The sequence below is a fragment of the Tubulanus polymorphus genome, chromosome 6, assembly GCF_964204645.1.
Source record: "Tubulanus polymorphus chromosome 6, tnTubPoly1.2, whole genome shotgun sequence".
NCBI classification, from domain to species: Eukaryota; Metazoa; Nemertea; class Palaeonemertea; order Tubulaniformes; family Tubulanidae; genus Tubulanus; species Tubulanus polymorphus.
In genome coordinates this window covers 4059058-4067865 of record NC_134030.1, presented here as the reverse complement: position 1 = coordinate 4067865, position 8808 = coordinate 4059058, and the positions used below count along the sequence as shown (strand labels likewise).

Genomic DNA, 8808 nt, shown 5'->3' with positions numbered 1-8808 from the left:
GAACCAATCAAAAAGAAATGGAAAGTAATATCATGATTCATACATGTAAAAAATATACGTCGATTGAGTACAATGAAACGAAAGGAAACGTTCTGTCAAAATGGTCATTGATATTTGATCCTTTGGGACTTAGTAGGATCGTTGCACCATGAAAGCCCTTATGATTAAGCAATGGACAGTGAACATTGAAGGGGACGAAGAGTCAAAACGGGCCAATGGACAAAGATCAGAAATTCCTTCGAACGTAGTAACGAAAAAGCGATGGATGATAGCAGTGTTTTCAATAAGAGCCAGGTCCCGGGTCTCAGACCCGTCTGTCATTTTTTAAGGACCCCACTGTTTTTTCAGGGACTGTCACATACGATGTGACCCTCCCATTTTTCAAAGGGACCTGGCTTGTTAATTTCTTACTGAAAACACTGGATAGACGATTTGTTGTCGACCCATAACAAGAAGCGGAAATTGTAATCTTCACTGACGCATGTCCTGAAGTTGTAATCGGCCGCTTCATGTATATTACCCTGGATGTAAAACTGCAGATTCGAAAAATTAAACGAAAATTTTAAGGTGAGGAAAGAATAACAAGCAATGTTAATGAGTAGAATATACCGAGCTAATTACCGACACATATGGATCTATGTACTCAAACATGAATGTTGGATTTGGTCGACAAAGATTGAAATGATTTGTACACAATAGAGTGGAAAAGATAAAAGCGTTAACAAATGTTTCTGATTGGAATTACCTCGAAACAGCTGAAAATATTGCATAAATTCTTTCTAGGGGGTGCTGTTGGTGAAATTCATCGATTTGGACTGGATAACTGGTCCGAGATGTTAATAATGTGGGATGCTGACTGATAACAAACATGTAAACCTCCTATAAGTAAATGAAGAGATGGCTAATGATTTCACGCTGAAACTGCAAAAAAAACATCTGCATATGGACACCTACCAACAGACACCTGCCAACGGACATCTGCTGCATGATCGATGCAGAAAACTTCAACTTGTGCAAGAAATTACTGAGTACTTCAGTCTGCAACTGTTGAGGACACAAATCAATCTACTTCCGTACAAGAACAACGAAAATGATGAAATAGTCGATCCAAAACTTCACGAAATGAACGGCACGTAAGGATGATTGAAACTGAACCAGTGATGTTGCAGACGATTCATTGATGAATACGTGTCATGGCTGCTGGTAGTTAATGTCACTCGCAGTCCACAAGGAAACAAGGAATCTTGGGCGTTTGTAAAAACTCACAGATACACCATTGAAGAATTCTATGGCAGCTGGGCGTTATTATAGCAACAAATGTAGGCACAGACGGGATGATCTGCTCAGTTAGAAATAAATCGTGTTTAAACTCTATTTACCGCAAGGCCGCAATATTTAGGATTCGCCAACAAATAGACGATGAAGATTCGGACTATGAGCCGAGCTAGTGAAAGACATTCGTATCAAACATCATATCCTAGTTTAGATCTAAAATAAACATTGAGTGGGTGCGGCTTGAGACTAGTTCGCAGATAAGCTCATGATAGCAGTCGTGAGATATACCTCCTTCCCGCCATAATCTCAGGATCTCAAAATGTTGCGAGCAACTACCTAGAGATATGAAGAACGAAGTTTAACCAATTAATTAAAAAAGTGATCCTGAATTTCCTGACGTTTGATCAATGATTAATAAAAAGAAAATCACATGTTGTTAGATCCTGGAGTCGCAGAGAAAAACGAAAGTACCGTAAATACTAGTGCTACATTTTAGCAGTATCTAAAAAGTTGGTCCCATAATGTGACGGGTATCTGGATACGGACTAAACAGCTGTCCGGTTCCTGAACAGCAGTCTAAACTGCAGTCCAGTTATTGACTAAACCATCGACAAAACCGCAGTCCAGTTATTGACTAAACGATGGACTACAGCGCAGTCCAGTTATTGACTAAAATATTGACTACACCGCAGTCCAGTTACTGATTAAAATATGGACTAAACTGCAGTCTGCTTACTTACTGACTAAAATGGACTGAACCGCGCAGTCCAGTTACTTGATTTATTAAACATATAAATCAGGATTTTCCATGAAGTGCATTGGTCTGGAGGCCTAGCCAGTTTAAACTGTTTATGTTGTAACTTATCTCTATTGACTGGATACAGCATTGCATATGAAAAACATGATGAATATTTCACAATTTCGACGATATTTGAAAACCAGGAACCAGGAAATGAAGTTACTTCCTCAAGTTCATTCTCATCCACCAGAACCTCTACTCACTATTCAATTCAATTCAATTAAAATTATTCAATTATTCACCATTAGAATTATTAGCAAATTAAATTGAGTTTAAGTCGAGTAATTTGAAAAAGAATAAAAGACTAGAAACATAAAATGATATTTTCAAAATAAATTGAAATGAAATCAGTGTGAGACATAAATTGAGTTTTCCGAAATTAAAAAGTGGATTGAAAGAAATTGACATTTGATGATAGAAGATTGAGACAATTCGAAATTTAGTATCCAATAATGCGGAGATTTGAGATAAAATAATTGTGAATTTGAGATCAAACAATTTCAGATGTTGGAAATCAAATAATTTTAGATGCTTGTCACTAAAAATAATCGAGAATTTGATGAAGTAGAGTTTGTACTTACTCAAATCACAAAACGCGCCGAGGGATACAGGGTCGAGTGTCAGGACCTCGGCGCGCACTACCTTTATCAATCCGGAAAAAATGTCATATTTTGAAGACATGGTCGTGTTGCTGCTGAAGTAGAAGTTGAATTCGTTTAAAGTTTAAGTTGAAGTTGTAATAAATTTGCTGGTATCAATGTTTGTCTTGTACTGCTGCTGTCACTGCTGCTGCTGCTGCAATGTAAAAACAATAATGTTATAAAAATCAAGAAAATCGAAAATTATTGATTCTAAGAAATAGCTAACTCGAGTTTGCATTAGATAATAATAACATTAAATTATTGGGCATCATTATTTTCTAAATATTGAATATAGAAGCCACCAGAATTAAGTTGAACGACGCTTCGAATAAAAGGTTTCTATGGATTCGAGTCATGGTTGAATAGACTGAGCGGTCTGTGTATTACACCTAGGCATGTCAACTAGCCGCATTAGCGCGTAGATTTGAACAGCAGAATAACTGCTTCCGAAAATTTCATAAATAAATTAAATAAAATTCCTCAATAAAATCACAATAACGTCTTCATTTTTACGAGAACGAAAATGAAAGTCAAATGTTGTAATTTACTTCTAAATATTAAAAACACGATTTGGACAATTTTGAGCAAAAAGAACATCACAATGGAAATGTCATAATTAAACACGTATATGATATAATCCGAACTTTCGGAACTTTTGAAATTGTCTTAAACAAAACCGTATGCGAAACCTAAGGTCTATGTATGAAATTTACAAGTAAGATTAATAAATAGATTTGATCGAAAGAAATAAATAAAATGGACGACGTTTGCTTACCTGAAAGATGGCCGAACTGGAAGGAGGGATCAGCTGACCTGAGTATTTATACTGACAGTGTGACGTCACTGATCCTGACCAATGAAAAGTACTAATATTCCCGCCACGTCAAGAAAATCCTTTCCTGATGGGATTCGAACCTCATCAATACCACATAAAAATTTCATTTGGTTCGAAACCACGCAAATTCCATTAATGCTCATCGTGGTGTGTCTTCAGTTTACCCCGGTTAACTCATCCGTTTAAAAACTGTCTACGATTTACTCTGAAAATTGTCGATTTTAAGCAGAGACATACAAAATCACATAGCAGGCAAACTTACAATCCGGACAGATTACCTGAGATCTATGGCCCAGTGGTTAGCACGCTTGCCTTGTTAGCTTCCCCTGCTTATTGCTAGAGGTCGCAGTTTCGAATCCCGCTAGAATAAACCATACATTTGGCTGGCAATTTTTTTTCTTAACGGGACTAGATAGTTCGCCTCTTTTTTTATATTTCAGATTGTAATGAGGGGTAGGCCTAATTCATGATATTAATTGTTATGTGAAATGATTTAGTTGATCTCTAAAATTTAGGAAAATAGATGGTGTGAACTGACCCATGTTGAAACACGAATTTTGGTCCGACAGAAATGTTTAAGAACCCTCCAGATGATAAAGTTTCGGAGGGTATAATTTCTACTTTGAAGGGACAAAAAACAACAGCCCCGTATTGTGAGTGAGTAAACCCAGTGGTGGCCCCCACTCGAGTATACCTTTTGTGTCAGGCCTCTGTGATTCCTGCGAGTAGTCTTTATCTATTGTCGGGTGGTGCCCCTATGCAAATCAAGAAGTGAATTTGTGAACTAACTCGGTAGTTCGACTTTCATACTGTGGCACGCGAGTAATCTAGAACAGTCGATGGAGTTCTCATCTGCTATCGGAGAATGCTTAAACATCTCCGAACTCAATGTAAAAAACCTGATTTTCGAGGTAACCTATCAATCGGGATTGATCAAAGAATTCAAAAAGAAACAATGAAGTTACAATACGAGCCAAGTCTGTCGTCTATATCATTTATGCGTTGTTTCTTTAATTGAATGATATGTAACCCATGGAATTTGACGTTGAAATAAAATTTGGATGTACTTAAAATGTGATTTTCTTCCCTCCACCCAATTTATGGACCGTGTGAGAGGTGCTTTACAAGAAGGCCGCATCAAACCCAGTTCGGAAATCAATCCCGACATACGATGATATAACACTATAAACGCGAGTGAAATGGCAACGCAACCCTTCCAATATAATATTCATAGCTCATTAACAATCTGATAATCGGATCTAGGAATTGATTTCTGCGGGAAATACAATTCAAATAGAGATAATGTTGTACTCGGGTTGATGATTACATGTGTCTCTGACAGACGGATTTCATTTACTATAATTCAGGGCGAGTTTTATAGGCCAGTGTCACATTTAAACCCGAAAGTTTAATTCAGCAGCAATCAGTCATGTTCGCTATAATACCACATATGGACAGATTCAGATACGACCGTTCCTATAAAATGGACACGCTCTCGACGTAGCCTACATTTCCCCCCAAGTACAATATCATGGGAAATGTATGTACTCTTATCCACCCGTATCGGGTATATATATTTGGCCTGGATTTTTTATTGCAGATTTTGATATGAAATCTCATCGCTAATAAACTTGTAGTTTATAGGGATGATATCTGTTTTTAGAAAACTGTGTTAATTGCGAAATATCTTCTCTTGATTTCTGAAAACCAGATCATCACAAAATATCGTTCGGTTCTTTATTTTTCTAACACGTCAACAATATGAAAGCCGTTTTAATTGTTTCGTTGTTCGTCTTGACAGATGGAATTCAATATGATCGAAAGCATTAAGTATATAATTAGTGTACGTATTGTAGAAGTAGCTAACGATATTATACGTTTTAAACGGATCACTATGCTGAAATGAGAACGCTGTTAGTTGATCGCATACTCCTCAGGGAAATATTGCTTCCCATGATTTGAGACAAGTTGTCGATAATCCTGTCGCCAAATTGAGCAGCTCGTCGCACTGTAGCAAATTGCTTTATTCGGCCGGAGAGCGGCTTTTTTCATCGTGGGGCATTAAATGATATATGTTTATTAAGACTAGTAGATAGTTTCGAGTCATAAAAGCGAGATCTAAAGGCGTCAGTTTAATTTCGACCGTTTTATCGCGTTACGAGGTTTTCGAACCGATAAATTCAAATTTTGCGTCGATGTAACAATTTTCACTAATTCATTTTCTTTTCGAGTTCTCAATCGAATCCAGAGACAGATTTTGCCAAATTAAATAGTAAGCGTTCGCTGACCCGGAAACAACTGTGCCGATCGAGACGGCGATTGATGACAATCGGCAGTTGTACAGTCTTGTGAAATTAAGCCACTAGGACAGGAATAGTATCTCCGAGGAGAAAGAGTCGCAATTTATAAGCCGGTCGATATGATAATAATCAATGTTTGTTTCTAAATACGAGAAGGGATGCGAGTAGTTTACGATGAATTATGAATATAAGGACACGTACAATATCGCTGTATTATTCCGTCCTGTGACGTATGTTGTATACAATTAATCCCGTGTCATAATTCTTCTTTGTCCTGTAATTCGCGAGTTTGACAGTTTTATGTCGTCAGAATAATGTTGTACTGATAAGTTATCTGCGCGATAACGAACGCTTCGACGACAAGTTCGTAAATCCCAAGGTTGATGCAATGTTTACATTCAATATTAGGTGAGTAACGATTGTTGGTTGTTAATCAAGTCGAAAAGGAAAGTTATTCGCTTGGAATAATCAGCCATGTTCTTCTAGAACAACTCTGGTGGCTGATCGGGAAATACGGATATTTTTTTCATCCTCCACGAGAAAAAACAAATTTTTGCGCGCTAAGATTTGTGCGAGGTCGCAAAATCAATTAAATAGATCCCCTATTCAGCATCAAGGCCATTCTGAATCAGTGTCGATGATTACTGGGTTCGAACCCAGGACATCCCTGTACATCTTCTATTCAGCATCAGGACCACTCTGAATCAGCGTCAGTTATTACTGGATTCGAACCCGGGACACCTCTGTACAGTGTAGGGATCAACTCATCTCGCAGTATACTATGAACCTCTATTAGATTAGTTTATTTCTGACACATCTTCTGTTTGTAAAATAAAACTGTATCAATCTGCTGTCTATAATATTCATCTTTAAATAAGATTGTAATCCAGCAGGTCTGGGGTAAGGTGACAAACACTACAGTAAACCGGCTCACCCTTACTGGGACGAACTGAGACCAAGATTGGCACGAATTGAAGTGAAAGTTTACTGAAGTTATCTCTCATTACACTTTATAAAAGTGTAAATATAATCTGGACTTTAACTAGTTTACATGTCCATGAGTAGCCCGAGTTCTAACTAAAATCCATTCGAACAAGTCAGTCGAGGAGAGAGGGAGGGAGAGCTCGAGTCAATGTGATACTATACTTGATTAATGTGATTCGAGTTAAGAGCCGAGTCTACTGTAGATTACAGAAAAAGAACCACAAAACAATTTGTAGCGAACAACTAAACCACGAATAGATCAGTAGTTGTGATCAATAGTTCAATACGTACATGTATCATATAAGTAAACATAAGTAAACAAAGACTTCAACCAATTATCAAACACCATTTTAAATCAATATAATTTATTTAAACATTTAAACACCATGAAATCAATAAATCTAAAAGCTCGTGCCGGTACTTCAAATACACAAGTCACACCTATAAAGAACTAACCACCTCGTTTTACTTATTCTACACCAAGTTGACTCGGCTCCTCTACAGATCCTCATGCCATTTTATTGAAATAAATATGTATTTGCAATAACAAATGAATTTAAACAGTCGTAATTAACAAACACTGACAGAAGTCAACACAAATAAATCAAGGTCAGTCATCATGTTATGTCAATATTCAAACACACTACGGAACTGACTGCTGCATTTCAGTTCCACCTAAAAACAACATCAAAAACTCTTTAGACACAATCAAAGATATTCTAACTTGTTTTATTTAAATTAAAATAAAATTCGAATTGAACACACATGTTCATACACAGGGTCAGTTGCACCCAGACAATAATTCTCCAAGTCTTAACATGCATTAGAGTTCTCCAAGTTCGAGCAACACATTAGAGTTCTCCAAGTTCAAGCAACACATTAGTGTTCTCCAAGTTCGAGCAACGCATTAGTGTTCTCCAAGTTCCAGCAACGCATCAGAGTTCTCCAAGTTCAAGCAACACATTAGTGTTCTCCAAGTTCCAGCAACGCATCAGAGTTCTCCAAGTTCCAGCAACGCATTAGAGTTCTCCAAGTTCCAGCCACGCATTAGAGTTCCAAGTTCCAGCAACGCATTAGAGTTCCAAGTTCCAGCAACGCATTAGTGTTCCAAGTTCCAGCAACGCATTAGAGTTCCAAGTTCCAGCAACGCAAATGGTCAACAGATGCCATCTGAATATCAAAGCCAACATCGTGTTTGATTAGATGTTTCACATATTTTCACCTACAAGACAATCAAACAACAAACTTAAAAGGATATTTTCAACAATCACTTAATCAATAAAATAGATTTATCTATGACAATATATACCTGATTTATAGTCAATTCAGATTCATGACTCATCCATTCTTTCATCCTTTCAACTAAGGGATAATATTCATGTGAATCCCTGAAGGTATTTTTCCATCTTGTAGTAACATACCATCTCTAGATATTTCCTTATTACAACAGGAAAACAAAAAATATGTATAATTTTGAATAATGTAAGACTTGAAAATTGATGTAATTTTCAATATCATACCTGATTTATAGTCAGTTCAGACTAATGACTCGACGTTCCTTTGCAACTGTTAACTTTGTGACTCTACTTTGCAGCTTGACTGAGGCAGTTGACTCAGTACTACTGATCTCAGTGGTGACATTCATCTAACTGATGCCCAGTGATTGTCTCATCTCTGGTGACAATCAGTTCTGTGGTAAACCTCTCCACATTTGCTACAAGAAAACAAAAAATATGAATAATTTTCATTTTCATGACTGACTTATAGTCTGTTCAATGACTGATCATTCCTCTGGTATTGCGTGTCTAACGATTTGCTACATGAAAACCAGATGTAAGAAACCATCATAATGTTTGGGACTTTTCCTAAAACAAGAAATCAATGTTATCTGTATCTTAACATACCTGATTTATAGTCAGTTCAGACTAATGACTCGACGTTCCGTTGGAACTGTTAACTTTCCTCGTGACTCAG

The 8808-nt window shown here is 37.0% G+C and overlaps 1 long non-coding RNA gene across 1 annotated transcript; it reads right to left on the bottom strand.

Moving 5' to 3' along the window:
- Positions 1-7497: 7497 nt before the first annotated feature.
- Positions 7498-8532, bottom strand: LOC141907618 (uncharacterized). The gene is made up of 3 exons (XR_012619525.1): positions 8355-8532; positions 8144-8271; positions 7498-8056 (listed from the first exon to the last, which is right to left on the bottom strand). It is a non-coding gene; the product is annotated as an uncharacterized LOC141907618 (long non-coding RNA).
- Positions 8533-8808: the final 276 nt, after the last annotated feature.